The sequence below is a fragment of the Marmota flaviventris genome, chromosome 1, assembly GCF_047511675.1.
Source record: "Marmota flaviventris isolate mMarFla1 chromosome 1, mMarFla1.hap1, whole genome shotgun sequence".
NCBI lineage: Eukaryota > Metazoa > Chordata > Mammalia > Rodentia > Sciuridae > Marmota > Marmota flaviventris.
This window is the reverse complement of record NC_092498.1, coordinates 135879975-135895100: the sequence shown is the minus strand read 5'-3', so window position 1 is coordinate 135895100 and position 15126 is coordinate 135879975. Positions and strand designations below refer to the sequence as shown.

The window sequence follows — 15126 nt, the reverse complement described above, 5'->3', positions numbered from 1 at the left end:
TCCTACCCCGTCTTTCCATTAAGCAACACTCCTCACTGGATGGCCAACAGGGGAGGCTGCCTGGCCTGGGGCCCAAGGCAGGGACCCTAAGTGGCCTCAATCTCCTCTGTCCCAGGGAGCCTGCATCAACTCCAACCCCCAACTCCAAAACAAGATGAGCCTGGGTTCCAGAGCCGTCCTGCACCCCTGCTGCATGGCTCATGAGTCATCCCCTGGAAGCTTCGACTTCTCCACTTTTAAAGTGGGGACAAGGATCTCTACCTTGGCGGTGCCCCAGAGCAGGGCCAATGCTGCCAGAAGAACTCCCACTGCAATGGCACGCTCCACACCTGTACCACCCAGGACCCAATTCCACTCATTTACAACTGAGATGAAACAAATCACAAGAATCCAGTGGTGCGCGCCCTGCTTGGAGCAGCCCTGCGGACGAGGAGATGGAGAACACGAATGGGCACGGGCCCAGGCCTGGCTCCTGGGTCTTCATGGCTTCCCTTTCCTCTCTGTACTTACCTTCTGCGTCTGGCCAGTGGGGCTGGCTTCTGTCTGCAGCCTGGCCCAGAGACCCCTCTAAAAGGACAGGGGGAGGGTGGTCAGATTCTCAGGGAACCAAACAGCTGCCAGCCGGGCAGTGGGCTTCTCAGACTCCATAATGACAGGGTCTCTGAACCATGGACCCTGCCTCTCTGCCTGTTCTAGAATCCTCCTCCCCGTCTCCCCCAGCAACTCCTGAGGCCATCCCTGGAATGTCCAGGCAGGGGCTGCAGGAGTGGAACCCCACCCCCAATGCAGTGGCAGAACCCCCAGCGGGATCTGCAGAGAGAGGGTCCTGGCTCCAGGCCAGTGCTCAGGGAGACCCTCTCATGCTATGGGCTGCTCTCAAGGCTCCTCTGACACAGAGGGTCTGCACAGAATCCAGGCGGGACTTGTGCAGCCTTCTCACTGCAGATGCAGAGACATAGAAGCTCCTCTGGGGTCAAGCAGCAAGGCAGTGGCAAAGGTGGGTCTGCACTGGGCCCGGCCCCCGGGGTGGTATGGGGGCTTGTGTAAGCATACACCCTGCTGGGGTTTCCAGTCCTTGACCCCCTCACCAGGCAGGCAAAGAGCTGTGAGCCTCAGAGCGGGACAGCAAGGACTGAAAATGGAGTAAGCCACTCGTCTCCTGTCCCAACCACTCGGAGCCACCATCTGGAGGAGAAGCCATGGGGGGGAATAAAGGCTCCAGATACACAACAGAAGGGTACACCCAACCACAAAGCACCGTGCCCCCCTTTCCACATCCAAGATCCAATCAGCTGCAGACTGGAGACATTAGGACACACTGCGTCTGTACCTGGCAAGAGTCATAGCTGCCTCCCCCAGGCCCCATTTGTAGACTAACTCCCAGCCCCACTACACAGCCTAGCCCCTTGCCCTGGAGTCCCAAGCCCACCCTGAGGGAAGGCCACAGTCAACGTGACAGGGCCCACATCAGTCACAGAAGGCTTCTTCCAGATGGCTGACTGTTCTGTGGCATTCCCCTCAGAGATGGCATGTCCAGGGAGAATTGTTCATAGGCAGGTAAGAGTTCCCCGCTGCAGGGTAACAGTGAGCCTGGGGCTCTCATAGGACAGCAGCTGCAAGGGCAGCGTGGCAGTGAAGAGAGAGGAGCCAGAAGAACCAGAACACCCGGATCACCAGAGCCAGAGCCCAGTGCCCGGAAGGGCAGAGGCCTGCACAGGCGTCCAGGAGCCTGGAGCCAGCTGCAGCCCTGCTTGGGAACTGGGCCCATAGCCTTGAGTGCTTGCCTCTCACGTTCTCCATGACTGCTTAGCTATTTGCAGGTGCCCCCTTGGAGAGCTTCTTACCTGCTTTTCTGAGCTGGACAATAGGCGGAACCCACTGAAGCATCCAACATCCCTGAAGGGTGACTGACTAGGCCAGGCCTGTCTGCACCCCCTGCCCTGTGAAAGGGACCCTCAGAGCCTGCTGAGAGCCACAGGTAACCACGCCCTGCCAGGCTCAGGGTCCCCCTTGGGGAGGAGGTGTCCAAGGAGAGGGCAACAGTGAAGCAGCGAGGCAACCCTAACCAGGATGCCTGTGGGTAGCAACCCCAGGAGGCCAGGTCACCTAGAGCCCTCTCTGCTCCAGGAAAAGCAAGCAGACCGGGAGAGTGGGAGACAGCTGTACCTTTAAATCGTCTGACCACAGACACGAAAACATTTGCACGGGGAAGCTGTTTGCATCGTGGGTTATTTTTAGGGTGAACCCAGTTGCCTCCCCTTGAAACTGGATGAAGCCCCAGAGGCACGTAGTCCTTTTTCCCAGATAGGGGTCCTGCTCCGGTTTCCCTGGGAATGAGGACTCAAGCATGGGATCTCTGGGACCCCCACCCCGAACTCTGGCTGGTGGGAAGGACTTGTGCACTGGGAGTCAAGACAGGTTTGCCTGGACTGTGAAGTTCACCACCACCGACACAGGCCACCCACCTGGGCCCAGAGAGAGCACCCTGGTACCCCCCACTCAACCCTCAGCCCCTCCCCAGGCAAGGCCCAGCTGAGGGGAATAGCTGGCGGCCACACTTCCAGAATAAGCAGCAATCAGAGTGAATGTTCTCTTCCACTCCCCCTCCTCAAAACAGGAACGAATCCATTCTACCAATTTCCCAGCTAATGATTTCCTCCATTAAATTAAAAAGAAGAAGAAAATGTTTTTTTAAACGGATTACCAGCCCTGTGCTTTCAGAGAGCCCATGACCCGTCAGCTCCTCCTAAGTCCGGAAACACCAACGCCCCTCAATTAATTTCTGATAAATAAAAAAACCACGGTCTCAGAATCACGGCTCAGCCCCTTCCCACCACCCCCACAGGCACACAAGGTCCACTCTGGCCAGGCTCTGGGATGCAGGCTTCATCGAATCAGAGATAACTCTTGGCAGTTGGGGCCTGAGGTCCCTTCACAGATGGGAAAAGTGAGATGGGAGAGGCCTAAGCCCCCCCCAGGATCCAGGGGGACCTAGAGTTGTGACGTGCACCATGAGTACCGAATGTGGCCTGGACCCTGGATTTCCAGGTGCTCCTCTGGGAAAACGCCCACAGGCAGGCCCAGGAGCTGAGGAGTCCCCGCAGGGCAACCAGAGTGTCACCACCTGCTGTGGCCTCGCCAGGCAGGACCTGGGCTTCTCCTGCTGGTCTCTTTTCCTGCAGCACCTGGTAACACCCTGTTTGTTCCGTTTTGTTTTAAAGAATCCACCTCTCAAGAACATGGAAGAACTCGAAAACATGATGCTAAGCGAGATGACTCCGTCCATATAAACTGCTCAGAATAGGCAAATTCACAGAGGCAAGAGAACAGAGGGTACGGCGGGAGGTGGGGACTGTTATTTAATAGGCATGGAGTTTCTGTTGGGGAGACAGAAAGTTCTAGAAATGGCCAGGGCCGTGTCCCCCACACTGGGAATGGACATGGTGCCACTGCCTGCTCACTCCCAGGTGGCGAGCAGGGTCACCTCTGTGCTCTGTACACTTTACCACCTCAACAAGATCATATAAGCAAGCCCGGGTCCACTCTCCAGGATGCTATGTGAAGACTTGGAGTGGCCATAATGCCACATGGGCTGTGCTCGGTCCCTCTGCAGTCTGCCCCAGTGCCAGGTGGAACCCTGCACCTACAGCCCAGCTCGGAAGTGCATAGTTCCTCTCTTGTCACCTGAGAACCCAGGGACCTTCAGAGAAAGGCTCTTCATGTTAGCCAGCCTCACTGAGCCAGAATTCCAAACTCACAATGGCCAAAGTACAGGCAGAGCCTGAGGGCTCAGGGGTTGCCCTCTCCAGGGTACTGGAGGGCTTGGCACCTCACAGCTATCCCTGGAAGGTACATCCCTATTGTTAGGTAATTTGCTTCCCACATTTAATTCAGGTTTATGCAGAGAGTTTCTCTCTGACCATTTACAATCAGAAAGATGTAAGGAAGGTCCAGGGCCAGGGAGTGTAGTCAGGGGCGGGAATGACAGTCCAAGAGCCCAGCTCAGCCAGCAGCTAGCTACACGGCCTCCCAGCACCCACTCCATTTACCAGCCAGAGTTCTTTGGCAAGTTCCTCTGTCTTCCCAAGCCTTGATTTTCTCTTCTACAAAATGGGGAGGGAAAGCATACAGGTCTCGGGGGCCTGCTCGAGGACTAACAAGGTGACCCACACGTGGCACTCAGCATATGGTTGGGATGTGGTTAAGTCAGGAAATGGTAAGGATAAATGGATCAGGATTACAGTCCCCCAAACAGGCAGGAATGCCCCTCCTAAGAGGATCAGGGCAGCAGTCCCAGAAAGCTCAAAAGCCATCAGGCAACACTAGTCACTCAAGGCCGGCCAGCAGGCCAGGGAAGGCCCAGGCGGGGCTACGGCAGCATGCAAATGAACTGATTTGATCCTTTAGTTCCTGTTTTGTTTTGTGCCAGGGTTGAACCCAGGGTGCTTAGCGGCTGAGCCACATCCCCAGCTCTTTCATTTTTTATTTTGAGACAGGGTCTTGATAAATTGCTTAGGGCTTTGCAAAGGCTTGCTGGGGCTGGCTTTGAATTTGCGATTCTCCTGCCTCACCCTCCTGTGCTGCTGGGATTACAGATGTTTTTGCAAGCAAAATGAAACCCTGGGAGGTTAGAGACCTGCCCCCAGCTAGGAGGTGGTGAAGTCTGGACACAACTCCCCCCACCCCATTCTCAGGCCTAAGCTGTCACTACTGGTCCACAGGGTGTCCCAGGAGAAGCAGGGAGGGAGCAAAAACTGAGGCAGAGAGGGGAGCCCCAGTCACTTTCGCAGCTCTGACATGGGGAATTGATGAGCTTCTGGAATCCTGATGGTAAGTTCTCAGGGCAGCTCCCTCAAGGACAGCCATGGAAGGTTGGACAGGCCAGGTGCATCTTGAGGGTCCCCAAGGTCAGGCCCAAGACCTGCACACACTGTTACACTAGGCCAGCTGCTTTGGTCAACACCCAAATGTGCAATTAACTCCCTCAGAGCCAGGGCTGGGTGCTGGGGAAGGAGTATTCCACAGCTGCGCTCATGAGGTCTCCCAAGCCTCAGGGCACCCAGGGGACACCTGGAGGCCCTGACCTTTCCAGGGGCACTCCACACAGACAAGGGATTCTGGGCATGGCCAAGATCTGAAGGTGCTGCCTGACCTCCAGGGTACTTCCTAAAATTCCTGCAAAGCTCTGAGCTGACAGTAGCCACAGTTCCCATGTTAGAATGTGAGTGCATGTGAGAGGATGTCACCCTACCTTGACGTCCTCCCAGGGCTCCTCTATGCTTAGGATGAGTCCAGCCTTCACCAGGGCCTGCAGCCCTCTGAGATCAGGCCCCACATTGCTCCACTGTCTCTTACTGCCTTTCCTCTGTCATTCTGTTCTGGCCTCTAGTCCCCAAACCCGCCAGGCACACGTCTATCTGGGGACCTTTGCGCCTATTCTCTTCCCAGGTATCATGTGTCTTGCTTCCCAAGGTTATTTAGGTTTCCACAGAGAGGTCCTTTCTGACCACCCCATGTAAACCCACCAGCACCTCTTCCTCTCCCTCCCCCTCCATTTGCTTGTTTCTTCCTGGCATTTGTATCACCAAAGAGTATAGTTTAGGCAGAGATTCCACATGGCCTGCCACTGCATCTCCAGTGCTCAGACCAATGCCTGCACTCGAGTGGTCTTCAGGACACCTCTGATGGCTTTAGAGGCAAGGAGGGCTGGTGGGAAGTGGGGGTGGGAAGTGGGGTTGGGGGGAAGGGCTGCTGGGGTTAGGAAAGTAGAAATGGCTGGAATAAGTAAGCTTGCGATCATTTAAAATGGCAATCAAGGGTTACCTGCCCCCCAAAAAAGCTCCAGGCCCAGACACTTGCATAGGTGATTCTAGCAAACATTCTAGCAAGCTCTGGGGGAGGAGTGCCTCTAGTTGGAAAGGACAGGGACAGGCAAGTCTTCATGAGCAGGCTGCCTTCCAGCAGGCCCCAGGAAGATCTAGGCTGGAAGCAACAGGGCAGCCAGAATGTGGAACCCCAGGCCCCCAAGCCCTCCTTGCCACTCCCATTACCCACTCTAGAAATGCTCTTCTCCCCTGGCCTACGTAGTCTGGATCTCTGTCCACCAGCACACTGGCCATCTAAGTGCATGGTAAGCACCCCATGAATGTTGGCTGCTACTGGATTTACTATGTACATGTCCACCTACCCTGGTAATTACCAGCCAAGGGTGGGGCCCTCTCTGGTTTATTTTGGTGTCCCCACAGCTGGAAGCACACAGCAGGTATTAGAAAAAAAGGGTGAAATAAATGAGCAACACACAAAAAAGACCTGGAGACTGCCTTCCATTTGCTAAGAGAAGCTTTCAGGAGCCATTGCTGTGGGCCTGCAAACCAGCCCCCTGTGCTGCAGAGTGCCGAGGCCGCCCTCAGACTCTCGGCCCCTGTGGGGTCCAGCAGTGGGGTCCTAGGTGAGCCCAGGGGCACGCGGTCTGCCTCAGAGCCTCGCTTAGCTTCCTGATGTGAGCAAGGGGGTGGCGACGCACGGAAGCACACCCCCACCACGCGGGAAGCTGGAGGAGGCTCTAGCAGGGCTCAGTCCTCCAGTTTCCCCTCTGTGCAGCTCAGTGGCTACTAGTGGGGGACCAGCCTGTGGTGAGAGGGAAAGAAGCAAGTCCTACAATCTCAGGTGGCCTACAGGGCTGGGCCAAGGGAAGGGAGAGGGTAGGGTGGCCACAGGGCTGGGCCAAGGGAAGAGAGAGGGGAAGAAAGCAGAGAAGGAAGAGAACAGACCTTTCCCTCCAGACTCGGACAAAGAGGGTCCTGAACAGGCCTGTTCCTTCCCCAGCTACAGCCATTATGCAAAGAAAGCCAGAGAACCCCAGGCCATCTGCTGCTCCAGGCACAGCTGGGTCCTGCTCCCGTCACCGGCCTGACCCAACCAGCCCTCAAACTCAGGCCGAAGGCCAACTGTTCTAAGGAGCAGGAAAGCAGGTGAGCCCTTTGGGGTTCTGGATGTGACAAGCCACAGCTCTATAGGAAAAGGCCTACTGAAGTCTGCAAACATGGTCAGAGCAACCAGTGGGCATGTTTGCAGCCAGCAGAGACAGTGAGAGTCACCCATGAACCCAGGTGGCTTGGAGGAGCAGCAGAAAGGGAGCAGACATTTACAGAGCTCTGTGTGAGTTATCCACAGACGTAGAGATCGCCTAAAACTCAGTGGTTTGAAACAATACGTACGTATTACTTAATGCTGCTTCTGTGGCTCAGCAAGCTGCAGGTCTGGCTGAGTGGTTCTGGCCAAGGGTCATGCATGGGTTATGATCAAGACATTGATGAGCTGCCAGCCTCAGAAGGTTTGGCTGGGGCTGGAAGAGTCGCTCCGAGGTAGCTCACTCTCATTACTGAGTCAGTGCAGGTCCTAATCACCTTTCTAGACCTTTCCAGAGGAGTCCATGCAAGATAGTGGCTGGATTCCCAGAGCAAAGGATCCAAGAGGAAGACAGCAGAAGCCACACCGTCTTTACAATGGGGTCTTGGAAGTCATGCTGTCCTTTCCAATATCCTGTAGGACACAGGTCAGTCCTGCTCAGTGGGAGGGACAGCGGTGGCATGGCCTGGGGTGGGGGCTGGGCCCTGGGCGGTCCTCTTCGTTTTGCAGATCGATGTGGACTCTGTGAGGGTGCTCAAGCCTCATCAGTGTTAGGGACCAGCCAGGGCTGGTTCTGCAGGGCTTGCTCTCAATGAGAACCCTCGGGGCAGTTAGGCCTCCAAAAGAGCCAAAGGTCAGCCAGCAATCCCTCCCTCAGTCTCCTCATCTAAGCCCTGAGGCAAGATAGGGCACTTCACAAGGGCTGCCCAAAGATGAAGAGAAGTGACCAGACACTACCCTGTCCCCTGCACAGGACACCCTCGGTAAAAACCAGTGGCTACTCTAACATCTGGGTAAGCTAAGTCCTCAATGTATCCCCCAGGGAGAGTGAGGCCCCTGCAGGTTGCCACTGACCAGACCTCCCACCCAGGGAGAGAACGATGGTGAGCCAGGCGATGTGGAGATGGCCGCGGGCACAGGAGACCAGAGCTAGGAGGGGAGGCACTGGGTTAGGCCGCTCACAAGGTCATCCCCTTGCTGCCAGGGCCAGCCACAGCCACCAGTGGCTTTACAGAAACAGCAGGGGAGTCTCCTCTCACGGTTCTGCCACCTCACTCCCTGCCAAGGTGCCTGCCTTCGCAGCAGGATCCCATCCTACAGCCACTTCATTAGGAGGCCACCTGCTCTCCACACTAAGCAATCTGCGTCCACAGGTGCTGCCTCTCGGGGAGCGCAATTCACAGCCATGTGGGGGCCCAGGACCCCAGTACAAAACACGCCAGGACTGCTGCTGTCAGGGCTCACGAGTCTCCCCCACTTCATTCTCACCCGCACTGACGAAAAAAGCTGTGATCTAACTTCTCCAAGGGCTCCATGGTTGTCAGCCTGTGCCAGGCGGGCTGGAGGGAAGCCGTGTAGAGAAGCCGTGGCCTCGGGAGCTAGAGACACAGGTCATGGACAGTGGGGAGACCCCCATGGCTGTGTCCTCTTGCACCCACCTTACAGGGTGGAAGAGAAGGCCACTGAGTGTGTGGGTCAAGGCTCTGACCCAGGGAGACTCCCCGCGGGCGAGGTTTGTCCCTGTGGCCTGGCTCTCCTGCCCTGGGTTAGGGTCAGAGGTGTCCCTGGAGCGAAGGGGCCCAGCAGCAATGCTCCCCACAGTGTCCTGCACTGGTGTGCTGGGGAGCAGAGCAGGCCCCCTGAAGAAGCAGAGGTCCCCACTCTGCTGGGACCTCTGCCTGCAGCCTTTGGGCCCAAGAACCAGCCCGGCTCGGGTGTGGCCCAGCAGAGAGGACCTGATCTCTGAATAAAGCGACTTCATTCTCCAGAAAGCTCTTCCACGACTGTAAGCAGGATTACTAGTCACCAAAGAGTGGAGACAGACAAGAGTAAACACACATTCAGCCGCCCTTTCCTAGGCCCCGCTGTTATCAGTCCGGCTGGCTCCAATCTCAGCTCTGTTTCCGGGTCTGCTCCTCAGGTTCCTCCAGGCCTCAGATCTGCTGCTCAGGCTCTGCCTGTCCTTTCCTGCTGTCCCCTCCAGCAGAGCCATTTGCCCTGGGCAGCCTTCTGCTCACCTACCAGCGTATCACCTCCCCTGGTCTTCCAGAGAGGAGAGAGCTGCCAGGGAACCCAAAAGGACCCCCACCCAGTCCCCTCAACCGTCTCTCCTCCCAAGTGACTGCTCGAAGGGACCTCAGACATCACTTCCCAGTTCGGCTGCAGGCTCTGTGCCCCCAGCCTCTCTAGGAAGGTGTTCCTGTTCCTCTCTGGGAAAGTGTCCACGGCACGGTCCCCAACCCTTCACCAACGCAGAACCGTGTTTGAGACGTAAATCACCCTTTAAAACGATGCTTGTCATCAAATGTGGTTTATCATGTGATGGGCTGTGACTCAGTCACAAAAAGGAAGTCCTGGTCCACGCCACAGCATGAATAAGCTTGAAAACATGCTAAGTGACAGACGCCAGACATACAAGTTCAGACTGCAGGATTCCATTTTAACAGAATGTCCAGAAGAGGCAATTCCATGGAGAGTAGTAGGTCAGTAGAGGTCAGGGGCATGGGGATAATAATGTCTGCAAGGTTCCTTTTGGGGGAAATGAAAAAAAAAAAAATTCTAAAATCGTGATGCTGATTGCCCAACTCTGAACATTTTTTATTTTGGTGCTGAGGGTTGAACCCAGGAGCTTAGCCACTGAGCCCCATCCCCAGCCCTTTTTTATTTTTTATTTAGAGACAAGGCCTCACTGAGTTGCTGAGGCTGGCTTTGAATCTGTGATCCTCCTGCCTCAGCCTCATGAGCCACTGTGCCTGGCCCAACTCCGAACATTTTAAAAACCACTGAATTGAAAAATTTAAATGGACGGGTTGTATGGTATCTGAACTGCATCTCAATAAGGCTTGTTTTTAAATGCAGGAGATGAGCCAACAGACCCTGACCACCCATTTGTAATGGGTGCTGGAGAAGCTTGGCTGCTGGAGGAGGCTCTGCAGTGGAGTCCCCTCTGCCCTGCAGTTAGGGTCCCTCGTCAGGTCCCAGCTACATCCTGGACAAGCCCTACTAGCACCAGACATCCGAGCATCTCATGGGCAGGGCGACAGTGGTAGGCCAGGCCGAGGCTGGGGCAGTGGGGCTGGGGGAGTTTGGGGCATGGTGCAGAGCCAGGAGACCTGGGCCAGCACCCAACGCTGTCAGAACCCTCGGGCAGAGGGCTTCCTGCCCAAGGTTCTGGGATCAGCCCCTCCTCTCTGGGACACAGCCTGGGATCCAAGCAGGAGGCTACTGTGGGCTGGTGCCGGGGGCTGTGTGAGAGGTCCAAGCACGGCCACAGGGACACGAAGCATCGTCCAGCACTCCAGACTCACCAGGCCGAGGCAGCTGCTTCTGCCACACTGTGAGGTCACAAGCTCTCTCTGGTGGAGCTGGCAGCTTGGCCAACCAAGCCAGGTGACTCATTTCAGAAGGACTTGTCTTATTTGGGCATCGTCAGCCCAGGCCAACCAAATATTTAGATAAAGAAGGTGGCCTTGGCTCAGAGACACTCCAGTTTGTTCAGGAGAAAGAAGCTGAAGTGGTCCAGGGGTCCTGGAGCCTCAGAAAGCAGGCCAGGTGCCAGAGAGTCAGGAAGGCTTCCTGGGGGAGGTGACCATGGTGGCCCTGGGTCCTAATGGCCTAGGAGCTCACACTCGCTCCCCAGGTTTGTTCCCTGGTGCATGTTGCTCTTGCACATGACACTGGAGTCTCTATCATCTGCTTTGGCCCAGGAAAGCTAGCAGAGTCCTCTGGGGACGTTATCCAAACAGCTGTCTCCCATTCCGGCCTAAAGCCAAGAATTTGGGAAGCTGATGTTTGGAGGAATTCTTCCCCACAGCTCCATAAATCACCAACCTCCATCTGCACAGACATATCCGAGGTCAGGCAGTGCTCTTTCTGAAGCCCCTAAAGCAGGCAGTGGCGTGGGGTCCCCAGGTCAGCTGCCACCTCCCAACACCAGCTTCCAACAGGGCCAAGAAGGGGAGGCAGTGATGGGACAGTGGCTTGTGAAGGAGGTGGCCACGCCCCAGCTCCCAGTGGGACAGGATCCTCCTCCCTCCACCCCAGGAGGGAGGACCTCCCTCCCCTGGCTGAGGGTCTGCAGGAAAGACCAGAGGAAGAAATGGAAGGTTCCTCGAAATCTCCCCAACCTTCTGCTGTGAGCACAAGACTGGCTCCCAGACCCTAAAAGTATCTGTCAAACAAATGAAGTCCTGCAAACGCAGGCCTGGGCTGCAAGCTCAATCCCTTGGACAGATGAGGAAACCGAGCCTTGTCCAAGGTCACCCAGGTGGACCCTGACTGGCTAGAGGTCCCTTCCCACTGTCCCCAGCGGCCTGCAACACACCCAGGGGAGGAGAGCAGGGACAGCCACTCTGAGAACAGCACCAGGCTGGGCTGTGGCCCTCAGAGTCACGTCCTTCCTGAGCCGGGCTCCCCTCTGCGCCTTTGGGGCCACCATTTCCTTAAAGGGCAGCTGCGTGGGTCAGTGAGGCCACATGTATTCACTGGCCTGCTCCATTTGGTTTCATCTAATCCTAGGCCAACCCCAGCAGGCCGACACTTTAGGACTCCTATTTTGCCATGTGACTGTGGGGAAGCTCAGAAGGGCCTTCCGAGGCCGTGGAGCTGGAATCCCTCGGACTCTAGGACTCAGGACCCCAGCCCCTGAGAGAGCCGTCCCAGCGTGTTTCTATGTCCCTGGTCTGCACAGGGGATGGCAGCCAAGGGTACAGGAAAGCCTCAGGCTCCCTGGAGCCAAGTGGGTGTGATCGGCCTCCCATCTCCTACTCAGGAAAGGAGAACAACCCTGCAGGCTGCGGAACAGGCGTTCTAACAGGGGGCCCAAGGGGGCCCAGCACCACTGCTGGTTCAGGACTAGGCCCTGCGGAGTCCCTCATGTGCCTCTGGACAGGGGTCCCCCCCAACCTCCAGGGAACCAGTTTCCCCATCTAAGAAATGCATGCTGGGGACTGAAGATCTTTGACCCCCGAGGCAGTGGCCCTGCCAGCTTCTCACGCCTGGGTCCTTCGCCAACTCCACCCCTGTCCCTTCTCCATTTTGCTTATCAGGCCACAGGGCAGAACCACACACGAAAATATTTACACAACCAGACTAACTCCCTGGTGAGTGTGCCCGTCCCACACGCACGTCCCCTTCACCTACTTCTCCCGGGAGGGGCTGGGGAGGTCCCGCTGGCAGGCGAGGATCTGAGGGCCCGCCCTGCACCACCTCAAGCGGCTGAGTCACAGAGCCCGCAAGGGAGCCCGTGCCAGTGCTGAGTAGTCCAGACCAGGAATACCGCAGGGCCAAGCTTGCTGGACAAAGTCACTCCCCTGGTGACAAGGACAGCCAAGCCAACTGGAACCGAAGGGTCTACGCTTGGCACAGGTGCCTCGTCAGCCCCTGCGAAGGGGGCTCAGCACAGCCAACTGTAGAAATCATGGACTCTGGGACACACACCCATGTGTGGACGTACTTAACAGGCCCTGTGAAAGGCAGAACCCTTGGGTATTCGACAAAGCAAGACACTGTGGTTATTGTCACCAGGCTGCCTCTCCTCCCCTGCCTCCGACCTGTCACTCACATGGAAGTCAGTCAGAGCTTCTAGTACACACATCAGGGCATGTCCCCCTCTAGATTAAAGCTCAACGCTGCCCCAGTCAAGATGATGAACTCTGTAACCGCGCACAAGGCCTTCGGGGTCCTTGCTCAGCTCAGCTGCCCGCAGCACAATCCCCACCGGGCTGTCACACAGGAGCCGGGTGCCTGACCTGCCTCAGTGCCTTGGCACAGGCTGCCTAGAAGAGGAGCTTACATCCAATCCCATCTCTGTGCTGAGAGAACTCAGCGCGTTCCCAGGGCCCAGTTCATAGGTCAACACTTCAAGGGCAGAAGCCCACTCACTCCCCTAGGGCTTGGAATTGTCACAGGTATCACCACTGCCTGTGGCTCTGTCCCCTCCAGTGGAGCATGAGCTCTGGACCTGGCTCCTCTTGGCAGCACTGTGAGCTCAGAGCTCACACTCAGTTCTGAATACCACAGACATGCTGCCCCTCAAAAGGTCAAAAGGACCCTTCCCTCAGATGCTTCCCTTTGTCCCGGAAGCTCTGCAGCACAGGAGGGCACAGACTCCCTCCCCCAAGGGTGCAGCACAGGCAGCCCTCCATCTGCGGTCCACAAACCTCCTGGGACATTTATCTATGCAACACAAGCAGCTCACACACCCCAGCTCTGGGCCCTGCTTCCTGAGGCTGCAGAAGGGGGACTGGCGGCTGCAGCAGGATTTTATTCATGGTGAGCTCCCTCAATCGACTCTTTTCCTGGCCAGCCCAGAGGAGGGAACGTGGGGAGGGGACGAGACCAGGGAGAGTGCAGGGACATCCAGGAAGGAAGGGAGGGGAGGCAGGCGAGGGGGGTGAGCGATGGGGGAGCAGCTCCAGCCTACAGGAGCAGCCAGCCAGTCAGGGGCTTCCAGCCAGGACAGGACCAGAGGACAGACAAAGCCAGCCAGGGCGGCCGCGTGGGAGAAAGACGCCAGAGTGAGACTTGTGCCGTCCTCCGGCAGGACTTCCCACCCAGGGCCCTGGAGTCCTCTAGGCCCAGCGACACCCGGACTGGGGCCACCATCCTTAGTACACCACGACTTCCCTGCAGCCCTGCTGCCCCTGGACCCCTCATCCGGGGCCATCGTCGTTTCTCTTCTGTAAGAAATTAAGCATTGCCAATGCCAAACAGGTCCAGCAGCCTGCCCTGCTGTCCAAGGTCCCCAACAGACCAGAGGACAGAGTGGATAGCGCCTTCTCCCGTCCCCTCTCTGCAGGAACAAATGTGCTCTGGCAGTCGGGGAGGAAGGCTGTCTTTCTGAGCGAGCAAGCAGAGCAAGCACACGCAGCGGTGGCGGCGTGGCTGGGGGGTGTTCCAGCAGGCTTATTTATAGCCGGCCCGTCCGCACGCTCCCCAGCGCTGCCTGCCCGCCCGCCACTGGGGCTTTTCAATCTGTGTCTATATTTATCGCTTGAAGCCGTTGGGATAATGGCAAGGCCAGAAATAGCCTCAAAGACATTCACGTGAAGCTGATGGGCAGGTCCCTGGCTCCCAGGCTGACCTCACCCCAACATCTGCTGCTTGGCAGTGGGGAACGAGAACAGCTGGACAGGGCCAGGGAGGCAGCCACAGCCAGATTGGAACAACATAATCCCTCTTCCCCCACTGGCTTCGGCCCTCTGCAGTGAGGCAGGGGACACGTCCCAACGATACATCACAGCTGCCAGGCTGAGGGTAGACCAAAGGTGACACAGCTCCCTGACGTCAGTGCTGATCAGAGCTGCTGCTCAGCCCAGTGTGGGGGAGAGAACCAGAGTTAGCAGGAACAGACTCACAAAGCAGGTCACCTGCGCCAGGACTTGCAGGAGCTGCTCCTGCCCTGGCCCCTGGCCAGCAGTGGGACAGCGGGTGTGGGTCCTGATTACCTGACTGCTTCCCACCCCAGGTAGGGAGGGAGATGCAGAGAGAGCCCGCAGGCAGGGAAGGAGATGGGAGGGGAGTGGATGGAGGAGGCCCACTCCTTTCCAGATTCAGTGTCCAGTTGACTGAGGATCTCCTGGAGGGAAAAGCAGTCAGAGGCTCAGCCTCCAGAGCCCACACGAACCTCATTCAAACCCGCTGCATCCCCAGTGGCACGGTGAGCAAAGGGCTGGTGCTCTGGGAGCTTAATGTCCTCATCCAAAAAAACAGCATTCTGGCTGAGACTGGCACGAATCCCACACCCGAGAGCTCCCAGGAGGGCAACGGGCACTCTGAGATCCATCTGCAAATGTGGTTCTTCCCCAAAGGGGCCTGGGGGAGATGTTCAGGGGAGGCCTGGAAGGGGCCAGAGCTCCAGAGGGTAGGAGGAGCATGAGCTAAGTCAAGACCAGGCTGGGGCTAGAGAGGCAAGCAGGGGATGTCAGGAGACCCCATCATGGGAGGGGCCTGGCGAGACCCTGAACACGCAGTGGAGAAGGGTGGCTCCTCCCTGGT

General features: G+C 57.1%; 1 protein-coding gene across 9 annotated transcripts in view; it reads right to left on the bottom strand.

Annotated features, from left to right (window-relative positions):
• Positions 1–15126, bottom strand: part of Pitpnm2 (phosphatidylinositol transfer protein membrane associated 2) — a 125379-nt gene that overhangs the window by 72850 nt on the left and 37403 nt on the right. Inside the window, exon 1 of one of the 9 annotated variants that reach the window (XM_071616299.1) lies at positions 14577–14642. The exons of the other annotated variants lie outside the window; for them this stretch is intronic. The gene's annotated coding sequence lies outside the window, so the exon portion shown is untranslated. Of the gene's footprint in view, positions 1–14576; positions 14643–15126 lie in introns of those variants that run through there. 9 annotated transcript variants of the gene reach the window in all.